Raw genomic sequence first — 23946 nt, 5'->3', positions numbered from 1 at the left:
GGCCAAATGGCCTCCTCCTGCTCCTATCTTCTAGGTATCTATGTATTGGGCAGAACTTCCCCCCACCTCACCACTGACCTTCCGACGGTGCGGCGCTCCCTCAGCACTGACCCTCCGACAGTGCGGCGCTCCCTCAGCACTGACCCTCCGACAGTGCGGCGCTCCCTCAGCACTGACCCTCCGACAGTGCGGCGCTCCCTCAGCACTGACCCTCCGACAGTGCGGCGCTCCCTCAGCACTGACCCTCCGACAGTGCGGCGCTCCCTCAGGACTGACCCTCCGACAGTGCGGTGCTCCCTCAGCACTGACACTCCGACAGTGCGGTGCTCCCTCAGCACTGACCTTCCGACAGTGCGGCGCTCCCTCAGCACTGACCCTCCCACAGTGCGGCGCTCCCTCAGCACTGACCCTCCGACAGTGCGGCGCTCCCTCAGCACTGACCCTCCGACAGTGCGGCGCTCCCTCAGGACTGACACTCCGACAGTGCGGTGCTCCCTCAGCACTGACCCTCCGCCAGTGGGGTACTCCCTCAGCACTGACCCTCTGACAGTGCGGCGCTCCCTCAGCAATGGCACTCCCACAGTGCGGCGCTCCCTCAGCACTGACCCTCCGACAGTGCGGCGCTCCCTCAGCACTGACCCTCCGACAGTGCGGTACTCCCTCAGCACTGACCCTCTGACAGTGCAGCGCTCCATCAGCAATGGCACTCCCACAGTGCGGCGCTCCCTCAGCACTGACCCTTGACAGTGCGGCGCTCCCTCAGCACTGACCCTCTGACAGTGCGGCACTCCCTCAGCACCGACCCTCCGACAGTGCGGCGCTCCCTCAGCACTGACCCTCCGACAGTGCGGCTCCCTCAGCACTGACTCTCCGACAGTGCGGTGCTCCCTCAGCACTGACCCTCCGACAGTGCGGCGTTCCCTCAGCACTGATCCTCCGACAGTGCGGCACTCCCTCAGCACTGACTCTCCGACAGTGCGGCGCTCCCTCAGCACTGACCCTCCGACAGTGCGACGCTCCCTCAGCACTGACCCTCCGACAGTGCGGCGCTCCCTCAACACTGATCCTCCGACAGTGCGGCGCTCCCTCAGCACTTATCCTCCGACCGTGCGGCGCTCCCTCAGCACTGACCCTCCGACAGTGCGGCGCTCCCTCAGCACTGACCCTCCGACAGTGCGGCACTCCCTCAGCACTGACTCTCCGACAGTGCGGTGCTCCCTCAGCACTGACCCTCCGACAGTGCGGTGCTCCCTCAGCACTGACCCTCCGACAATGCGCCGTTCCCTCAGCACTGACCCTCCGACAGTGCGGCGCTCCCTCAGCACTGACCCTCCGACAGTGCGGCGCTCCCTCAACACAGACCCTCCGACAGTGCGGCGCTCCCTCAGCACTGACCCTCCGACAATGCGGCGCTCCCTCAGCACTGACCCTCCGACAGTGCGGCGCTCCCTCAGCACTGACCCTCCGACAGTGCGGTGCCCCCTCAGCACTGACCCTCCGAAAGTGCGGTGCTCCCTCAGCACTGACCCTCCAACAGTGCGGTGCTCCCTCAGCACTGACCCTCTGACAGTGCGGCACTCCCTCAGCACTGATCCTCCGACAGTGCGGCACTCCCTCAGCACTGACTCTCCGACAGTGCGGCGCTCCCTCAGCACTGACCCTCAGACAGTGCGACGCTCCCTCAGCACTGACGTGCCGACAGTGCGGCGCTCCCTCAGCACTGACCCTCCGACAGTGCGGCGCTCCCTCAGCGCTGACCCTCCGACAGTGCAGCACTCCCTGAGCACTGACCCTCTGACAGTGCGGTGCTCCCTCAGCACTGACCCTCCGACAGTGCGGTACTCCCTCAGCACTGACCCTCAGCACTGACCCTCCGACAGTGCGGTGCTCCCTCAGCACTGACCGTCAGCACTGACCCTCCGACAGTGCGGTGCTCCCTCAGCACTGACCCTCCGACAGTGCGGCGCTCCCTCAGCACTGACCCTCCGACAGTGCGGTGCTCTCTCAGCACTGACCCTCCGACAGTGCGGTGCTCCCTCAGCACTGACCCTCCGACAGTGCGGCGCTCCCTCAGCACTGACCCTCCCTCAGCACTGACCCTCCGACAGTGCGGCGCTCCCTCAGCACTGACCCTCCGACAGTGCGGTACTCCCTCAGCACTGACCCTCTGACAGTGCGGCGCTCCCTCAGTACCGACCCTCCGACAGTGCGGTACTCCCTCAGCACTGACCCTCAGCACTGACCCTCCGACAGTGCGGCGCTCCCTCAGCACTGACCCTCCGACAGTGCGGTACTCCCTCAGCACTGACCGTCAGCACTGACCCTCCGACAGTGCGGTGCTCCCTCAGCACTGTCCCTCCGACAGTGCGGCGCTCCCTCAGCACTGACCCTCCGACAGTGCGGTGCTCTCTCAGCACTGACCCTCCGACAGTGCGGTGCTCCCTCAGCACTGACCCTCCGACAGTGCGGCGCTCCCTCAGCACTGACCCTCCGACAGTGCGGCGCTCCCTCAGCACTGACCCTCCGACAGTGCGGTACTCCCTCAGCACTGACCCTCTGACAGTGCGGCGCTCCCTCAGTACCGACCCTCCGACAGTGCGGCGCTCCCTCAGCATTGACCCTGCGACAGTGCGGTGCTCCCTCAGCACTGACCCTCTGACAGTGCGGCGCTCCCTCAGCACTGACCCTCCGACAGTGCGGTGCCCCCTCAGCACTGACCCTCCGCAAGTGCGGTGCTCCCTCAGCACTGACCCTCCAACAGTGCGGTGCTCCCTCAGCACTGACCCTCTGACAGTGCGGCACTCCCTCAGCACTGATCCTCCGACAGTGCGGCACTCCCTCAGCACTGACTCTCCGACAGTGCGGCGCTCCCTCAGCACTGACCCTCCGACAGTGCGACGCTCCCTCAGCACTGACGTGCCGACAGTGCGGCGCTCCCTCAGCACTGACCCTCCGACAGTGCGGCGCTCCCTCAGCGCTGACCCTCCGACAGTGCAGCACTCCCTGAGCACTGACCCTCTGACAGTGCGGTGCTCCCTCAGCACTGACCCTCCGACAGTGCGGTACTCCCTCAGCACTGACCCTCAGCACTGACCCTCCGACAGTGCGGTGCTCCCTCAGCACTGTCCCTCCGACAGTGCGGCGCTCCCTCAGCACTGACCCTCCGACAGTGCGGTACTCCCTCAGCACTGACCGTCAGCACTGACCCTCCGACAGTGCGGTGCTCCCTCAGCACTGACCCTCCGACAGTGCGGCGCTCCCTCAGCACTGACCCTCCGACAGTGCGGTGCTCTCTCAGCACTGACCCTCCGACAGTGCGGCGCTCCCTCAGCACTGACCCTCCGACAGTGCGGTGCTCCCTCAGCACTGACCCTCCGACAGTGCGGCGCTCCCTCAGCACTGACCCTCCGACAGTGCGGTGCTCTCTCAGCACTGACCCTCCGACAGTGCGGTGCTCCCTCAGCACTGACCCTCCGACAGTGCGGTGCTCCCTCAGCACTGACCCTCCGACAGTGCGGCGCTCCCTCAGCACTGACCCTCCGACAGTGCGGTACTCCCTCAGCACTGACCCTCTGACAGTGCGGCGCTCCCTCAGTACCGACCCTCCGACAGTGCGGCGCTCCCTCAGCATTGACCCTGCGACAGTGCGGTGCTCCCTCAGCACTGACCCTCTGACAGTGCGGCGCTCCCTCAGCACTGACCCTCCGACAGTGCGGTGCTCCCTCAGCACTGACCCTCCGCAAGTGCGGTGCTCCCTCAGCACTGACCCTCCAACAGTGCGGTGCTCCCTCAGCACTGACCCTCTGACAGTGCGGCACTCCCTCAGCACTGATCCTCCGACAGTGCGGCACTCCCTCAGCACTGACTCTCCGACAGTGCGGCGCTCCCTCAGCACTGACCCTCCGACAGTGCGACGCTCCCTCAGCACTGACGTGCCGACAGTGCGGCGCTCCCTCAGCACTGACCCTCCGACAGTGCGGCGCTCCCTCAGCGCTGACCCTCCGACAGTGCAGCACTCCCTGAGCACTGACCCTCTGACAGTGCGGTGCTCCCTCAGCACTGACCCTCCGACAGTGCGGTACTCCCTCAGCACTGACCCTCAGCACTGACCCTCCGACAGTGCGGTGCTCCCTCAGCACTGTCCCTCCGACAGTGCGGCGCTCCCTCAGCACTGACCCTCCGACAGTGCGGTACTCCCTCAGCACTGACCGTCAGCACTGACCCTCCGACAGTGCGGTGCTCCCTCAGCACTGACCCTCCGACAGTGCGGCGCTCCCTCAGCACTGACCCTCCGACAGTGCGGTGCTCTCTCAGCACTGACCCTCCGACAGTGCGGTGCTCCCTCAGCACTGACCCTCCGACAGTGCGGCGCTCCCTCAGCACTGACCCTCCGACAGTGCGGCGCTCCCTCAGCACTGACCCTCCGACAGTGCGGTACTCCCTCAGCACTGACCCTCTGACAGTGCGGCGCTCCCTCAGTACCGACCCTCCGACAGTGCGGCGCTCCCTCAGCATTGACCCTGCGACAGTGCGGTGCTCCCTCAGCACTGACCCTCTGACAGTGCGGCACTCCCTCAGCAATGGCACTCCCACAGTGCGGCGCTCCCTCAGCACTGACCCTTGACAGTGCGGCGCTCCCTCAGCACTGACCCTCTGACAGTGCGGCACTCCCTCAGCACCGACCCTCCGACAGTGCGGCGCTCCCTCAGCACTGACCCTCCGACAGTGCGGCTCCCTCAGCACTGACGTGCCGACAGTGCGGCGCTCCCTCAGCACTGACCCTCCGACAGTGCGGCGCTCCCTCAGCGCTGACCCTCCGACAGTGCAGCACTCCCTGAGCACTGACCCTCTGACAGTGCGGTGCTCCCTCAGCACTGACCCTCCGACAGTGCGGTACTCCCTCAGCACTGACCCTCAGCACTGACCCTCCGACAGTGCGGTGCTCCCTCAGCACTGTCCCTCCGACAGTGCGGCGCTCCCTCAGCACTGACCCTCCGACAGTGCGGTACTCCCTCAGCACTGACCGTCAGCACTGACCCTCCGACAGTGCGGTGCTCCCTCAGCACTGACCCTCCGACAGTGCGGCGCTCCCTCAGCACTGACCCTCCGACAGTGCGGTGCTCTCTCAGCACTGACCCTCCGACAGTGCGGCGCTCCCTCAGCACTGACCCTCCGACAGTGCGGTGCTCCCTCAGCACTGACCCTCCGACAGTGCGGCGCTCCCTCAGCACTGACCCTCCGACAGTGCGGTGCTCTCTCAGCACTGACCCTCCGACAGTGCGGTGCTCCCTCAGCACTGACCCTCCGACAGTGCGGTGCTCCCTCAGCACTGACCCTCCGACAGTGCGGCGCTCCCTCAGCACTGACCCTCCGACAGTGCGGTACTCCCTCAGCACTGACCCTCTGACAGTGCGGCGCTCCCTCAGTACCGACCCTCCGACAGTGCGGCGCTCCCTCAGCATTGACCCTGCGACAGTGCGGTGCTCCCTCAGCACTGACCCTCTGACAGTGCGGCGCTCCCTCAGCACTGACCCTCCGACAGTGCGGTGCTCCCTCAGCACTGACCCTCCGCAAGTGCGGTGCTCCCTCAGCACTGACCCTCCAACAGTGCGGTGCTCCCTCAGCACTGACCCTCTGACAGTGCGGCACTCCCTCAGCACTGATCCTCCGACAGTGCGGCACTCCCTCAGCACTGACTCTCCGACAGTGCGGCGCTCCCTCAGCACTGACCCTCCGACAGTGCGACGCTCCCTCAGCACTGACGTGCCGACAGTGCGGCGCTCCCTCAGCACTGACCCTCCGACAGTGCGGCGCTCCCTCAGCGCTGACCCTCCGACAGTGCAGCACTCCCTGAGCACTGACCCTCTGACAGTGCGGTGCTCCCTCAGCACTGACCCTCCGACAGTGCGGTACTCCCTCAGCACTGACCCTCAGCACTGACCCTCCGACAGTGCGGTGCTCCCTCAGCACTGTCCCTCCGACAGTGCGGCGCTCCCTCAGCACTGACCCTCCGACAGTGCGGTACTCCCTCAGCACTGACCGTCAGCACTGACCCTCCGACAGTGCGGTGCTCCCTCAGCACTGACCCTCCGACAGTGCGGCGCTCCCTCAGCACTGACCCTCCGACAGTGCGGTGCTCTCTCAGCACTGACCCTCTGACAGTGCGGCGCTCCCTCAGCAATGGCACTCCCTCGCAGTGCGACGCTCCCTCAGCACTGACCCTTGACAGTGCGGCGCTCCCTCAGCACTGACCCTCTGACAGTGCGGCACTCCCTCAGCACCGACCCTCCGACAGTGCGGCGCTCCCTCAGCACTGACCCTCCGACAGTGCGGCTCCCTCAGCACTGACTCTCCGACAGTGCGGTGCTCCCTCAGCACTGACCCTCCGACAGTGCGGTGCTCCCTCAGCACTGACCCTCCGACAGTGCGCCGTTCCCTCAGCACTGACCCTCCGACAGTGCGGCGCTCCCTCAGCACTGACCCTTCGACAGTGCGGCGCTCCCTCAGCACTGACCCTCCGACAGTGCCGCGCTCCCTCAGCACTGACCCTCCGACAGTGCGGCGCTCCCTCAGCACTGACTCTCCGACAGTGCGGTGCTCCCTCAGCACTGACCCTCCGACAGTGCGGTGCTCCCTCAGCACTGACCCTCCGACAGTGCGCCGTTCCCTCAGCACTGACCCTCCGACAGTGCGGTGCTCCCTCAGCATTGACCCTCCGACAGTGCGGCGCTTCCTCATCACTGACCCTCCGACAGTGCGGCGCTCCCTCAGCACTGACCCTCCGACAATGCGGCGCTCCCTCAGCACTGACCCTCTGACAGTGCGGCGCTCTCTCAGCACTGACCCTCTGACAGTGCGGCGCTCCCTCAGCACTGACCCTCCGACAGTGCGGTGCTCCCTCAGCACTGACCCTCCGACAGTGCGGCGCTCCCTCAGCACTGACCCTCCGACAGTGCGGTGCTCTCTCAGCACTGACCCTCCGACAGTGCGGTGCTCCCTCAGCACTGACCCTCCGACAGTGCGGCGCTCCCTCAGCACTGACCCTCCGACAGTGCGGCGCTCCCTCAGCACTGACCCTCCGACAGTGCGGTACTCCCTCAGCACTGACCCTCTGACAGTGCGGCGCTCCCTCAGTACCGACCCTCCGACAGTGCGGCGCTCCCTCAGCATTGACCCTGCGACAGTGCGGTGCTCCCTCACCACTGACCCTCTGACAGTGCGGCGCTCCCTCAGCACTGACCCTCCGACAGTGCGGTGCTCCCTCAGCACTGACCCTCCGCAAGTGCGGTGCTCCCTCAGCACTGAGCCTCCAACAGTGCGGTGCTCCCTCAGCACTGACCCTCTGACAGTGCGGCACTCCCTCAGCACTGATCCTCCGACAGTGCGGCACTCCCTCAGCACTGACTCTCCGACAGTGCGGCGCTCCCTCAGCACTGACCCTCCGACAGTGCGACGCTCCCTCAGCACTGACGTGCCGACAGTGCGGCGCTCCCTCAGCACTGACCCTCCGACAGTGCGGCGCTCCCTCAGCGCTGACCCTCCGACAGTGCAGCACTCCCTGAGCACTGACCCTCTGACAGTGCGGTGCTCCCTCAGCACTGACCCTCCGACAGTGCGGTACTCCCTCAGCACTGACCCTCAGCACTGACCCTCCGACAGTGCGGTGCTCCCTCAGCACTGTCCCTCCGACAGTGCGGCGCTCCCTCAGCACTGACCCTCCGACAGTGCGGTACTCCCTCAGCACTGACCGTCAGCACTGACCCTCCGACAGTGCGGTGCTCCCTCAGCACTGACCCTCCGACAGTGCGGCGCTCCCTCAGCACTGACCCTCCGACAGTGCGGTGCTCTCTCAGCACTGACCCTCCGACAGTGCGGTGCTCCCTCAGCACTGACCCTCCGACAGTGCGGCGCTCCCTCAGCACTGACCCTCCGACAGTGCGGCGCTCCCTCAGTACCGACCCTCCGACAGTGCGGCGCTCCCTCAGCATTGACCCTGCGACAGTGCGGTGCTCCCTCAGCACTGACCCTCTGACAGTGCGGCACTCCCTCAGCAATGGCACTCCCACAGTGCGGCACTCCCTCAGCACTGACCCTCTGACAGTGCGGCACTCCCTCAGCAATGGCACTCCCACAGTGCGGCGCTCCCTCAGCACTGACCCTCCGACAGTGCGGTACTCCCTCAGCACTGACCCTCAGCACTGACCCTCCGACAGTGCGGTGCTCCCTCAGCACTGTCCCTCCGACAGTGCGGCGCTCCCTCAGCACTGACCCTCCGACAGTGCGGTTCTCCCTCAGCACTGACCGTCAGCACTGACCCTCCGACAGTGCGGTGCTCCCTCAGCACTGACCCTCCGACAGTGCGGCGCTCCCTCAGCACTGACCCTCCGACAGTGCGGTGCTCTCTCAGCACTGACCCTCCGACAGTGCGGTGCTCCCTCAGCACTGACCCTCCGACAGTGCGGCGCTCCCTCAGCACTGACCCTCCGACAGTGCGGCGCTCCCTCAGCACTGACCCTCCGACAGTGCGGTACTCCCTCAGCACTGACCCTCTGATAGTGCGGCGCTCCCTCAGTACCGACCCTCCGACAGTGCGGCGCTCCCTCAGCATTGACCCTGCGACAGTGCGGTGCTCCCTCAGCACTGACCCTCTGACAGTGCGGCACTCCCTCAGCAATGGCACTCCCACAGTGCGGCGCTCCCTCAGCACTGACCCTTGACAGTGCGGCGCTCCCTCAGCACTGACCCTCTGACAGTGCGGCACTCCCTCAGCACCGACCCTCCGACAGTGCGGCGCTCCCTCAGCACTGACCCTCCGACAGTGCGGCTCCCTCAGCACTGACTCTCCGACAGTGCGGTGCTCCCTCAGCACTGACCCTCCGACAGTGCGGTGCTCCCTCAGCACTGACCCTCCGACAGTGCGCCGTTCCCTCAGCACTGACCCTCCGACAGTGCGGTACTCCCTCAGCACTGACCCTCTGACAGTGCGGCGCTCCCTCAGCAATGGCACTCCCTCGCAGTGCGACGCTCCCTCAGCACTGACCCTTGACAGTGCGGCGCTCCCTCAGCACTGACCCTCTGACAGTGCGGCACTCCCTCAGCACCGACCCTCCGACAGTGCGGCGCTCCCTCAGCACTGACCCTCCGACAGTGCGGCTCCCTCAGCACTGATTCTCCGACAGTGCGGTGCTCCCTCAGCACTGACCCTCCGACAGTGCGGTGCTCCCTCAGCACTGACCCTCCGACAGTGCGCCGTTCCCTCAGCACTGACCCTCCGACAGTGCGGCGCTCCCTCAGCACTGACCCTTCGACAGTGCGGCGCTCCCTCAGCACTGACCCTCCGACAGTGCGGCGCTCCCTCAGCACTGACCCTCCGACAGTGCGGCGCTCCCTCAGCACTGACTCTCCGACAGTGCGGTGCTCCCTCAGCACTGACCCTCCGACAGTGCGGTGCTCCCTCAGCACTGACCCTCCGACAGTGCGCCGTTCCCTCAGCACTGACCCTCCGACAGTGCGGTGCTCCCTCAGCACTGACCCTCCGACAGTGCGGCGCTTCCTCATCACTGACCCTCCGACAGTGCGGCGCTCCCTCAGCACTGACCCTCCGACAAAGCGGCGCTCCCTCAGCACTGACCCTCTGACAGTGCGGCGCTCCCTCAGCACTGACCCTCCGACAGTGCGGCGCTCCCTCAGCACTGACCCTCCGACAGTGCGGTGCTCCCTCAGCACTGACCCTCCGACAGTGCGGCGCTCCCTCAGCACTGACCCTTGACAGTGCGGCGCTCCCTCAGCACTGACCCTCTGACAGTGCGGCACTCCCTCAGCACCGACCCTCCGACAGTGCGGCGCTCCCTCAGCACTGACCCTCCGACAGTGCGGTGCTCCCTCAGCACTGACCCTCCGACAGTGCGCCGTTCCCTTAGCACTGACCCTCCGACAGTGCGGCGCTCCCTCAGCACTGACCCTTCGACAGTGCGGTGCTCCCTCAGCACTGACCCTCCGACGGTGCGGTGCTCCCTCAGCACTGACCCTCCGACAGTGCGGCGCTCCTCAGCATGACACTCCGACAGTGCGGTGCTCCCTCAGCACTGACCCTCCGACAGTGCGGCGCTCCCTCAGCACTGACCCTCCGACAGTGCGGCGCTCCCTCAGCACTGACCCTCCGACAGTGCGGTACTCCCTCAGCACTGACCCTCTGACAGTGCGCCGCTCCCTCAGTACCGACCCTCCGACAGTGCGGCGCTCCCTCAGCATTGACCCTGCGACAGTGCGGTGCTCCCTCAGCACTGACCCTCTGACAGTGCGGCACTCCCTCAGCAATGGCACTCCCACAGTGCGGCGCTCCCTCAGCACTGACCCTTGACAGTGCGGCGCTCCCTCAGCACTGACCCTCTGACAGTGCGGCACTCCCTCTGCACCGACCCTCCGACAGTGCGGCGCTCCCTCAGCACTGACCCTCCGACAGTGCGGCTCCCTCAGCACTGACTCTCCGACAGTGCGGTGCTCCCTCAGCACTGACCCTCCGACAGTGCGGTGCTCCCTCAGCACTGACCCTCCGACAGTGCGCCGTTCCCTCAGCACTGACCCTCCGTCAGTGCGGTACTCCCTCAGCACTGACCCTCTGACAGTGCGGCGCTCCCTCAGCAATGGCACTCCCTCGCAGTGCGACGCTCCCTCAGCACTGACCCTTGACAGTGCGGCGCTCCCTCAGCACTGACCCTCTGACAGTGCGGCACTCCCTCAGCACCGACCCTCCGACAGTGCGGCGCTCCCTCAGCACTGACCCTCCGACAGTGCGGCTCCCTCAGCACTGACTCTCCGACAGTGCGGTGCTCCCTCAGCACTGACCCTCCGACAGTGCGGTGCTCCCTCAGCACTGACCCTCCGACAGTGCGCCGTTCCCTCAGCACTGACCCTCCGACAGTGCGGCGCTCCCTCAGCACTGACCCTTCGACAGTGCGGCGCTCCCTCAGCACTGACCCTCCGACAGTGCGGCGCTCCCTCAGCACTGACCCTCCGACAGTGCGGCGTTCCCTCAGCACTGACTCTCCGACAGTGCGGTGCTCCCTCAGCACTGACCCTCCGACAGTGCGGTGCTCCCTCAGCACTGACCCTCCGACAGTGCGCCGTTCCCTCAGCACTGACCCTCCGACAGTGCGGTGCTCCCTCAGCACTGACCCTCCGACAGTGCGGCGCTTCCTCATCACTGACCCTCCGACAGTGCGGCGCTCACTCAGCACTGACCCTCCGACAATGCTGCGCTCCCTCAGCACTGACCCTCTGACAGTGCGGCGCTCCCTCAGCACTGAACCTCCGACAGTGCGGCGCTCCCTCAGCACTGACCCTCCGACAGTGCGGTGCTCCCTCAGCACTGACCCTCCGACAGTGCGGCGCTCCCTCAGCACTGACCCTCCGACAGTGCGGCGCTCCCTCAGCACTGACCCTCCGACAGTGCGGCGCTCCCTCAGCACTGACTCTCCGACAGTGCGGTGCTCCCTCAGCACTGACCCTCCGACAGTGCGGTGCTCCCTCAGCACTGACCCTCCGACAGTGCGGCGTTCCCTCAGCACTGACCCTCCGACAGTGCGGTGCTCCCTCAGCACTGACCCTCCGACAGTGCGGCGCTTCCTCATCACTGACCCTCCGACAGTGCGGCGCTCCCTCAGCACTGACCCTCCGACAATGCGGCGCTCCCTCAGCACTGACCCTCTGACAGTGCGGCGCTCCCTCAGCACTGACCCTCCGACAGTGCGGCGCTCCCTCAGCACTGACCCTCCGACAGTGCGGTGCTCCCTCAGCACTGACCCTCCGACAGTGCGGCGCTCCCTCAGCACTGACCCTTGACAGTGCGGCGCTCCCTCAGCACTGACCCTCTGACAGTGCGGCACTCCCTCAGCACCGACCCTCCGACAGTGCGGCGCTCCCTCAGCACTGACCCTCCGACAGTGCGGTGCTCCCTCAGCACTGACCCTCCGACAGTGCGCCGTTCCCTTAGCACTGACCCTCCGACAGTGCGGCGCTCCCTCAGCACTGACCCTTCGACAGTGCGGTGCTCCCTCAGCACTGACCCTCCGACGGTGCGGTGCTCCCTCAGCACTGACCCTCCGACAGTGCGGCGCTCCTCAGCACTGACACTCCGACAGTGCGGTGCTCCCTCAGCACTGACCCTCTGACAGTGCGGCACTCCCTCAGCACTGATCCTCCGACAGTGCGGCACTCCCTCAGCACTGACTCTCCGACAGTGCGGCGCTCCCTCAGCACTGACTCTCCGACAGTGCGACGCTCCCTCAGCACTGACGTGCCGACAGTGCGGCGCTCCCTCAGCACTGACCCTCCGACAGTGCGGCGCTCCCTCAGCGCTGACCCTCCGACAGTGCAGCACTCCCTGAGCACTGACCCTCTGACAGTGCGGTGCTCCCTCAGCACTGACCCTCCGACAGTGCGGTACTCCCTCAGCACTGACCCTCAGCACTGACCCTCCGACAGTGCGGTGCTCCCTCAGCACTGTCCCTCCGACAGTGCGGCGCTCCCTCAGCACTGACCCTCCGACAGTGCGGTACTCCCTCAGCACTGACCGTCAGCACTGACCCTCCGACAGTGCGGTGCTCCCTCAGCACTGACCCTCCGACAGTGCGGCGCTCCCTCAGCACTGACCCTCCGACAGTGCGGTGCTCTCTCAGCACTGACCCTCCGACAGTGCGGTGCTCCCTCAGCACTGACCCTCCGACAGTGCGGCGCTCCCTCAGCACTGACCCTCCGACAGTGCGGCGCTCCCTCAGCACTGACCCTCCGACAGTGCGGTACTCCCTCAGCACTGACCCTCTGATAGTGCGGCGCTCCCTCAGTACCGACCCTCCGACAGTGCGGCGCTCCCTCAGCATTGACCCTGCGACAGTGCGGTGCTCCCTCAGCACTGACCCTCTGACAGTGCGGCACTCCCTCAGCAATGGCACTCCCACAGTGCGGCGCTCCCTCAGCACTGACCCTCTGACAGTGCGGCACTCCCTCAGCAATGGCACTCCCACAGTGCGGCGCTCCCTCAGCACTGACCCTCCGACAGTGCGGTACTCCCTCAGCACTGACCCTCAGCACTGACCCTCCGACAGTGCGGTGCTCCCTCAGCACTGTCCCTCCGACAGTGCGGCGCTCCCTCAGCACTGACCCTCCGACAGTGCGGTTCTCCCTCAGCACTGACCGTCAGCACTGACCCTCCGACAGTGCGGTGCTCCCTCAGCACTGACCCTCCGACAGTGCGGCGCTCCCTCAGCACTGACCCTCCGACAGTGCGGTGCTCTCTCAGCACTGACCCTCCGACAGTGCGGTGCTCCCTCAGCACTGACCCTCCGACAGTGCGGCGCTCCCTCAGCACTGACCCTCCGACAGTGCGGCGCTCCCTCAGCACTGACCCTCCGACAGTGCGGTACTCCCTCAGCACTGACCCTCTGATAGTGCGGCGCTCCCTCAGTACCGACCCTCCGACAGTGCGGCGCTCCCTCAGCATTGACCCCGCGACAGTGCGGTGCTCCCTCAGCACTGACCCTCTGACAGTGCGGCACTCCCTCAGCAATGGCACTCCCACAGTGCGGCGCTCCCTCAGCACTGACCCTTGACAGTGCGGCGCTCCCTCAGCACTGACCCTCTGACAGTGCGGCACTCCCTCAGCACCGACCCTCCGACAGTGCGGCGCTCCCTCAGCACTGACCCTCCGACAGTGCGGCTCCCTCAGCACTGACTCTCCGACAGTGCGGTGCTCCCTCAGCACTGACCCTCCGACAGTGCGGTGCTCCCTCAGCACTGACCCTCCGACAGTGCGCCGTTCCCTCAGCACTGACCCTCCGACAGTGCGGTACTCCCTCAGCACTGACCCTCTGACAGTGCGGCGCTCCCTCAGCAATGGCACTCCCTCGCAGTGCGACGCTCCCTCAGCACTGACCCTTGACAGTGCGGCACTCCCTCAGCACTGACCCTTGACAGTGCGGCGCTCCCTCAGCACTGACCCTCTGACAGTGCGGCACTCCCTCAGCACCGACCCTCCGACAGTGCGGCGCTCCCTCAGCACTGACCCTCCGACAGTGCGGCTCCCTCAGCACTGATTCTCCGACAGTGCGGTGCTCCCTCAGCACTGACCCTCCGACAGTGCGGTGCTCCCTCAGCACTGACCCTCCGACAGTGCGCCGTTCCCTCAGCACTGACCCTCCGACAGTGCGGCGCTCCCTCAGCACTGACCCTTCGACAGTGCGGCGCTCCCTCAGCACTGACCCTCCGACAGTGCGGCGCTCCCTCAGCACTGACCCTCCGACAGTGCGGCGCTCCCTCAGCACTGACTCTCCGACAGTGCGGTGCTCCCTCAGCACTGACCCTCCGACAGTGCGGTGCTCCCTCAGCACTGACCCTCCGACAGTGCGGCACTCCCTCAGCACCGACCCTCCGACAGTGCGGCGCTCCCTCAGCACTGACCCTCCGACAGTGCGGTGCTCCCTCAGCACTGACCCTCCGACAGTGCGCCGTTCCCTCAGCACTGACCCTTCGACAGTGCGGTGCTCCCTCAGCACTGACCCTCCGACGGTGCGGTGCTCCCTCAGCACTGACCCTCCGACAGTGCGGCGCTCCTCAGCATGACACTCCGACAGTGCGGTGCTCCCTCAGCACTGACCCTCCGACAGTGCGGCGCTCCCTCAGCACTGACCCTCCGACAGTGCGGCGCTCCCTCAGCACTGACCCTCCGACAGTGCGGTACTCCCTCAGCACTGACCCTCTGACAGTGCGGCGCTCCCTCAGTACCGACCCTCCGACAGTGCGGCGCTCCCTCAGCATTGACCCTGCGACAGTGCGGTGCTCCCTCAGCACTGACCCTCTGACAGTGCGGCACTCCCTCAGCAATGGCACTCCCACAGTGCGGCGCTCCCTCAGCACTGACCCTTGACAGTGCGGCGCTCCCTCAGCACTGACCCTCTGACAGTGCGGCACTCCCTCTGCACCGACCCTCCGACAGTGCGGCGCTCCCTCAGCACTGACCCTCCGACAGTGCGGCTCCCTCAGCACTGACTCTCCGACAGTGCGGTGCTCCCTCAGCACTGACCCTCCGACAGTGCGGTGCTCCCTCAGCACTGACCCTCCAACAGTGCGCCGTTCCCTCAGCACTGACCCTCCGTCAGTGCGGTACTCCCTCAGCACTGACCCTCTGACAGTGCGGCGCTCCCTCAGCAATGGCACTCCCTCGCAGTGCGACGCTCCCTCAGCACTGACCCTTGACAGTGCGGCGCTCCCTCAGCACTGACCCTCTGACAGTGCGGCACTCCCTCAGCACCGACCCTCCGACAGTGCGGCGCTCCCTCAGCACTGACCCTCCGACAGTGCGGCTCCCTCAGCACTGACTCTCCGACAGTGCGGTGCTCCCTCAGCACTGACCCTCCGACAGTGCGGTGCTCCCTCAGCACTGACCCTCCGACAGTGCGCCGTTCCCTCAGCACTGACCCTCCGACAGTGCGGCGCTCCCTCAGCACTGACCCTTCGACAGTGCGGCGCTCCCTCAGCACTGACCCTCCGACAGTGCGGCGCTCCCTCAGCACTGACCCTCCGACAGTGCGGCGTTCCCTCAGCACTGACTCTCCGACAGTGCGGTGCTCCCTCAGCACTGACCCTCCGACAGTGCGGTGCTCCCTCAGCACTGACCCTCCGACAGTGCGCCGTTCCCTCAGCACTGACCCTCCGACAGTGCGGTGCTCCCTCAGCACTGACCCTCCGACAGTGCGGCGCTTCCTCATCACTGACCCTCCGACAGTGCGGCGCTCACTCAGCACTGACCCTCCGACAATGCTGCGCTCCCTCAGCACTGACCCTCTGACAGTGCGGCGCTCCCTCAGCACTGACCCTCCGACAGTGCGGCGCTCCCTCAGCACTGACCCTCCGACAGTGCGGTGCTCCCTCAGCACTGACCCTCCGACAGTGCGGCGCTCCCTCAGCACTGACCCTCCGACAGTGCGGCGCTCCCTCAGCACTGACCCTCCGACAGTGCGGCGCTCCCTCAGCACTGACTCTCCGACAGTGCGGTGCTCCCTCAGCACTGACCATCCGACAGTGCGGTGCTCCCTCAGCACTGACCCTCCGACAGTGCGGCGTTCCCTCAGCACTGACCCTCCGACAGTGCGGTGCTCCCTCAGCACTGACCCTCCGACAGTGCGGCGCTTCCTCATCACTGACCCTCCGACAGTGCGGCGCTCCCTCAGCACTGACCCTCCGACAATGCGGCGCTCCCTCAGCACTGACCCTCTGACAGTGCGGCGCTCCCTCAGCACTGACCCTCCGACAGTGCGGCGCTCCCTCAGCACTGACCCTCCGACAGTGCGGTGCTCCCTCAGCACTGACCCTCCGACAGTGCGGCGCTCCCTCAGCACTGACCCTTGACAGTGCGGCGCTCCCTCAGCACTGACCCTCTGACAGTGCGGCACTCCCTCAGCACCGACCCTCCGACAGTGCGGCGCTCCCTCAGCACTGACCCTCCGACAGTGCGGTGCTCCCTCAGCACTGACCCTCCGACAGTGCGCCGTTCCCTTAGCACTGACCCTCCGACAGTGCGGCGCTCCCTCAGCACTGACCCTTCGACAGTGCGGTGCTCCCTCAGCACTGACCCTCCGACGGTGCGGTGCTCCCTCAGCACTGACCCTCCGACAGTGCGGCGCTCCTCAGCACTGACACTCCGACAGTGCGGTGCTCCCTCAGCACTGACCCTCCGAGAGTGCGGCGCTCCCTCAGCACTGACCCTCCGACAGTGCGGCGCTCCCTCAGCACTGACCCTCCGACAGTGCGGTACTCCCTCAGCACTGACCCTCTGACAGTGCGGCGCTCCCTCAGTACCGACCCTCCGACAGTGCGGCGCTCCCTCAGCATTGACCCTGCGACAGTGCGGTGCTCCCTCAGCACTGACCCTCTGACAGTGCGGCACTCCCTCAGCAATGGCACTCCCACAGTGCGGCGCTCCCTCAGCACTGACCCTTGACAGTGCGGCGCTCCCTCAGCACTGACCCTCTGACAGTGCGGCACTCCCTCAGCACCGACCCTCCGACAGTGCGGCGCTCCCTCAGCACTGACCCTCCGACAGTGCGGCTCCCTCAGCACTGACTCTCTGACAGTGCGGTGCTCCCTCAGCACTGACCCTCCGACAGTGCGGTGCTCCCTCAGCACTGACCCTCCGACAGTGCGCCGTTCCCTCAGCACTGACCCTCCGACAGTGCGGTACTCCCTCAGCACTGACCCTCTGACAGTGCGGCGCTCCCTCAGCAATGGCACTCCCTCGCAGTGCGACGCTCCCTCAGCACTGACCCTTGACAGTGCGGCGCTCCCTCAGCACTGACCCTCTGACAGTGCGGCACTCCCTCAGCACCGACCCTCCGACAGTGCGGCGCTCCCTCAGCACTGACCCTCCGACAGTGCGGCTCCCTCAGCACTGACTCTCCGACAGTGCGGTGCTCCCTCAGCACTGACCCTCCGACAGTGCGGTGCTCCCTCAGCACTGACCCTCCGACAGTGCGCCGTTCCCTCAGCACTGACCCTCCGACAGTGCGGCGCTCCCTCAGCACTGACCCTTCGACAGTGCGGCGCTCCCTCAGCACTGACCCTCCGACAGTGCGGCGCTCCCTCAGCACTGACCCTCCGACAGTGCGGCGCTCCCTCAGCACTGACTCTCCGACAGTGCGGTGCTCCCTCAGCACTGACCCTCCGACAGTGCGGTGCTCCCTCAGCACTGACCCTCCGACAGTGCGCCGTTCCCTCAGCACTGACCCTCCGACAGTGCGGTGCTCCCTCAGCACTGACCCTCCGACAGTGCGGCGCTTCCTCATCACTGACCCTCCGACAGTGCGGCGCTCACTCAGCACTGACCCTCCGACAATGCTGCGCTCCCTCAGCACTGACCCTCTGACAGTGCGGCGCTCCCTCAGCACTGACCCTCCGACAGTGCGGCGCTCCCTCAGCACTGACCCTCCGACAGTGCGGTGCTCCCTCAGCACTGACCCTCCGACAGTGCGGCGCTCCCTCAGCACTGACCCTTGACAGTGCGGCGCTCCCTCAGCACTGACCCTCTGACAGTGCGGCACTCCCTCAGCACCGACCCTCCGACAGTGCGGCGCTCCCTCAGCACTGACCCTCCGACAGTGCGGTGCTCCCTCAGCACTGACCCTCCGACAGTGCGCCGTTCCCTTAGCACTGACCCTCCGACAGTGCGGCGCTCCCTCAGCACTGACCCTTCGACAGTGCGGTGCTCCCTCAGCACTGACCCTCCGACGGTGCGGTGCTCCCTCAGCACTGACCCTCCGACAGTGCGGCGCTCCTCAGCACTGACCCTCCGACAGTGCGGCGCTCCCTCGGCACTGACCCTCCGACAGTGTGGCACTCCCTCAGCACTGACCTCCGACAGTGCGGCACTCCCTCAGCACTGACCCTCCGACAGTGCGGCGCTCCCTCAGCACTGACCCTCCGACAGTGCGGCGCTCCCTCAGCACTGACCCTCCGACAGTGCGGCGTTCCCTCAGCACTGACCCTCCGACAGTGCGGCGCTCCCTCAGTACTGACCCTCCGACAGTGCGGCGCTCCCTCTGCACTGACTCTCCGACAATGCGGTGCTCCCTCAGCACTGACCCTCCAACAGTGCGGTGCTCCCTCAGCACTGACCCTCCGACAGTGCGCCGTTCCCTCAGCACTGACCCTCCGACAGTGCGGTGCTCCCTCAGCACTGACCCTCCGACAGTGCGGCGCTCCCTCATCACTGACCCTCCGACAGTGCAGCGCTCCCTCAGCACTGACCCTCCGACAATGCAGCGTTCCCTCAGCACTGACCCTCCGTCAGTGCGGCGCTCCCTCAGCACTGACCCTCCGACAGTGCGGTGCTCCCTCAGCACTGACCCTCCGACAGTGCAGCACTCCCTCAGCACTGACCCTACGATAGTGCGGTGCTCCCTCAGCACTGACCCTCCGACAGTGCGGCGCTCCCTCAGCACTGACCCGCCGACAGTGCGGCGTTCCCTCAGCACTGATCCTCCGACAGTGCGGCACTCCCTCAGCACTGACTCTCCGACAGTGCGGCGCTCCCTCAGCACTGACCCTCCGACAGTGCGACGCTCCCTCAGCACTGACGTGCCGACAGTGCGGCGCTCCCTCAGCACTGACCCTCCGACTGTGCGGCGCTCCCTCAGCGCTGACCCTCCGACAGTGCGGCGCTCCCTCAGCGCTGACCCTCCGACAGTGCGGCGCTCCCTCAGCACTGACCCTCCGACAGTGCGGCGCTCCCTCAGCACTGACCCTCCGACAGTGCGGCGCTCCCTCAGCACTGACCCTCCGATAGTGCGGCGCTCCCTCAGCACTGACCCTCCGACAGTGTGGCGCTCCCTCAGCACTGACCCTCCGACTGTGCGGTGCTCCCTCAGCACTGACCCTCCGACAGTGCGGCGCTCCCTCATCACTGACCCTCCGACAGTGCAGCGCTCCCTCAGCACTGACCCTCCAACAGTGCGGTGCTCCCTCAGCACTGACCCTCCGACAGTGCGGCACTCCCTCAGCACTGACCCTCCGACAGTGCGGCACTCCCTCAGCACTGACCCTCCGACAGTGCGGTGCTCCCTCAGCACTGACCCTCCGACAGTGCGGCGCTCCCTCTGCACTGACCCTCCGAAAGTGCGGTGCTCCCTCAGCATTGACCCTCCAACAGTGCGGTGCTCCCTCAGCACTGACCCTACGATAGTGTGGTGCTCCCTCAGCACTGACCCTCCGACAGTGCGGTGCTCGCTCAGCACTGACCCTCCGACCGTGCGGTGCTCCCTCAGCACTGACCCTCCGACAGTGCGGTGCTCCCTCAGCACTGACCCTTCGACAATGCGGCGCTCCCCCAGCACTGACCCTTCGACAGTGCGGCGCTCCCTCAGCACTGACCCTCTGACAGTGCGGCGCTCCCTCAGCACTGACCCTCCGACGGTGTGGCGCTCCCCCAGCTCGTGGGTAGATTTACTCGCGTTGCCACAGCCTTGCCTGGGTACGAATCCCTTCGGCCCTCCCCTGGTCTTGCCCAACACTCCCATCTCCTGAAGAACACCTGCGTTCCTTTGCGATTAAGCACCCATTCTTGTCTCAGCATGCCTTCCGGGGACCTGTTTGCACAGTGCGATGCAGCATATAACCCCTCAGAAAACATAGCCGCGAGGGAAGGGTGGGGTTTGGGGGGGGGGGGGAGTGGGGTCAGGGATGGCGGGTGAGCTCTAGCTACCAGTTCTTGATCTGATGGATCAAGTTTGCGCTTTGTTTTCCCAAGAGGTCCAACTCACTAAACTGGCAAGAGACTGGAGGATGGTGAGGAGCAATCGAGTGGAGCATTCTCCGAGTATTCCCATCACCCTCCTGGGTGAAAGGTTTTTCCTCATATCCCCTCTAAATCTCCTGCCCCTTACATTAAATCTATATCTGCACCAACCCTGTGAAAGAGCCCCCTACCTAGGCCCACTCCCTGCCCTATCCCCATAATCCCACCTAACCCGCACATCTTTGGACTGTGGGAGGAAACCGGAGCACCCGGAGGAAACCCACGCGCACACGGGGAGAACGTGCAGACTCCGCACAGTCACCCAAGGCCAGAATAGAACACCTGTGTCTCGTGCTGTGAGACCGCAGTGCTGACCACGGAGCATGCCCGTGCATGAAATACAGCTGGAATATTGTGCGCAGTCCTGGGCGCCACACTATAAGAAGGGTGTGAACACATTGGCGGGAGAGAGGAATGGTTCCAGTGATGAGAAACCTCAGTGACGAGGACAGATTGAAGAGACTGTTGGGACTGTTCTCCTCGGAGAGAAGAGGGCCGAGAGGAGATCGGATCGAGGTGTTCAAGATCATGAGGGGGCAGAGTTGACGGGGTGGGGGGAAACCCTTCCCGCTCGGAGAAGGATCGAGAACAAGAGGGGACACGGATCCGAGATGATTTTCGAAAGAAGCAAATGCGAGGTTGGATGCATTGGCCATGCTGAATTGCCGCTTGGTGTCCAAAGATGCGTCGGTTAGGTTAAGGGGCTATTGGGATAGGTCGGGCGAGTGGGCTTGGGTAGGGCGCTCTTTCAGGGGGTCGGTGCGGACTCGATGGGCTGAATGGTCTCTTTCTGCACTGTCGGGATTCTATGATTCCAAAACCTTTTCACCCGGCGCACGTTTCCACTGTCCGGAAGTGTGGTGGAGGTTGGTTCAATCGAGGCATTGGATGGTGAGATAAATGTAGGAATTTCAGATATATATTGGGATGAATTCTCCGGTGGTGGGAGTCTCCGTTCCGCCGGCAGCATACCGCCGCCCGAGAGTGTGGGGGGGCCGACAGTGGGAAGTCCCATTGGGCAGCAGCTGGAACAGAGAATCCCGCTGCCAGTGAAGGCGTGCCTCCGGGAAGCACAAGGCTGGGGAGCGGAGAATTCACCGTTCTATTATATCTGTTTGGTGTGTCATGTGAGAGTACCTTTAGAAATGTGTGTTTATAAATGGGTGTGTATATCAATATCTGTAGTGAGAGTACCTTTAAGAAATGGGTGTTTACTACTGCAGTGATGTCAGAGAGTGGGTGGAGCTGGGCTGTCTGTCAGCTTTTTACTTTCGTTTTTGAGCAGGCTGCAGGGTGTGTTTTAGTTTCGTTTTCAGTGTTGGAGCTGAAGCCAGACAGAGCAGGTGTACTGTTGTTCTCTCTGCCGTGAAAAGACTTTGTCTTGATCACTTGGTGAATTCAGAATTATAAATGTTCTCAGTAGTGAATGTGAAGCTCATGTGCTTCTGGTGAAAGGTGTTTTAAGTCGTATGGATGTTAAAAGGAAAGCTTAAAGGTTTACTTAGTGTTGTATTCTTTGGGGTTTGTATTTGAATTAATGGTTGCTAAGATGTTCACTGTATGTTTTAAAAAGGTTAACTTGAGTTCATAGAATAAACATTGTTTTGCTTTGAAAAATACTTTTCCATTTCTGCTGTACTACGCCTGTAGAGTGGGCCGTGTGCTCCCCATATCACAATCTAGTAAAAGTTGTGGGTCAGGTGAACTCCATGATACACTTTGGGGTTCTCTAAACCCCGGCGTATAACAGATGCAGTAATGGGTAAATGCCTGGGTTAGTGTGCGTGTGACTGCTGCGGTCATGTTTTTTTAAATTCATGATTTACAAGACTGGCAGACACTTTGACTGCAGAAGGGAAATTAAAGCATCGTAAAAGTGAAATCATCATTTATTCCAACCAGGCATATTGATTTTCTGAAGTAGGGCTAATGGAATTTTGTTTATGTAAAGAAGCTTTCCTGGGGAGCGGATAATTAGAGATATTGTGTTTAGTTTTAGTAGGATGATGTAGTTAATGAGAGGAGCCAGGGCTGAATCAGTCGTGTAGCGTTCCGGGGTTCAGTTTTAGATCAGTCTGTGAACAGACCAGCAGTTCTCTCAAAGCAGTATTGTCAAAAAATGTTTTGCCTGTGAACAGAACAGCAGTTTCTGAAAAGACTGAAGGTTAAACAGTAGTTTGACACAGGCAAGAATCTGTAAACTGATTTCCTGAAGGATCTGTCTCTCGATCTCTCTTGCGCTCTATCTCTTCCTCTCTGTGTCAAAGCGGTTTATCAAAGACATCTCTTTTCAGCAAGTATTCCTGGGTTACCTAACTGTATTTAAAAGTGGATTTTGACCAGAGGTGGGTTTTGCTTGAACATAGAACATACAGTGCAGAAGGAGGCCATTTGGCTCATCGAGTCTGCACCGATCCGCCCAAGCCCTCACTTACACCCTATACCTGTAACCTAATAACCCCTCCCAACCTTTTTGGTCACTAAGGGCAATTTATCATGGCCAATCCACCTAAGCTGCACGTCTTTGGACAGTGGGAGGAAACCGGAGCACCCGGAGGAAGCCCACGCAGACACGAGGAGAACGTGCAGACTCCGCACAGACAGTGACCCAGCGGGGAATTAAACCTGGGACCCTGGTGCTGTGAAGCCACAGTGCTAACCACTGTGCTCCCTTGCTGCCTTGAGTGGAGATAAAAGATAGAAGTTAGTGTTTTATTTCATTAAGCATTGTTTAACTGGTAATTATAAGCTATTTCCTTTGTGATGTTGAAGTTAGTTTTAAGACTGCTAGTAATAGTATTTTAAAATACCTGGGGCGGGATTCTCCACTCCCGCGCCGAAGTGGCCGCGCCGTCGTGAACGCCGTCGAGGTTCATGATGGCACGAAACGGCCCCGATTCCGACCGATTCAGGCCCCGACAATGGGCTAGGATCGGGGCCGCGTCATCTACACGCGCCAGGCCTTGTCGCCGCGTAAAGGCGGCGCCGCATAGATGACGCGGCCGGCGCCGCATAACTGGCGTCACCCGCGCATGCGTGGTTGCCGTCCTCTCTGAGTCCGCCCCGCAAGAAGATGGGGGACGGATCTTGCGGGGCCGCGGAAGGAAGAGGTCCTCCTTCAGAGAGGACGGCCCGACGATCGGTGGGCACCGATCGCGGGCCATCCCACATTTGAGGTACCCCCCCCGGTGCAGGATCCCCCCTCGCCCCCCCCGCAGGCCGCCCCCCCCCCCACCCCCCAGCGTTCGCGCACTGTTCCCGACGGCAGCGACCAGGTATAGACGGCGCCGTGGGGGGAACCCGCCGTTTTGGCCCTGGTCGCTCGGCCCATCCGGGCCTGAGAATGGCGGGGGTGCCGGAGAATCGCCATTTTGGGTGTCTCCGGCGATTCTCCGGCCCGCGGAACTCGACGGGGCCGTTCCCGCCGCTTGGGAGAATCGCGGGACGGCGTCGGACCGGCGTCCCGGGAAATTTTGGCGGCCCAGGCGATTCTCCCAACCGGCGCGGGAGTGGAGACTCTCGCCCAATATCTCTGTGTATGTGAAATCATTCCTGTAGTGAAGAATCCTTTCCCCTCAATCTTACAAACGAAATAAAATATTGGA

The 23946-nt window shown here is 64.1% G+C and overlaps 1 protein-coding gene across 2 annotated transcripts in view; it reads left to right on the top strand.

The window, feature by feature from the left end:
* Window positions 1–23946, top strand: part of LOC140398967 (GATA-binding factor 2-like) — a 150533-nt gene that overhangs the window by 108990 nt on the left and 17597 nt on the right. The gene's annotated exons all lie outside the window — the stretch shown is intronic.

Source organism: Scyliorhinus torazame, chromosome 22 (assembly GCF_047496885.1).
Source record: "Scyliorhinus torazame isolate Kashiwa2021f chromosome 22, sScyTor2.1, whole genome shotgun sequence".
Lineage (NCBI taxonomy): Eukaryota > Metazoa > Chordata > Chondrichthyes > Carcharhiniformes > Scyliorhinidae > Scyliorhinus > Scyliorhinus torazame.
This window is presented reverse-complemented; position numbering and strand designations above follow the sequence as displayed.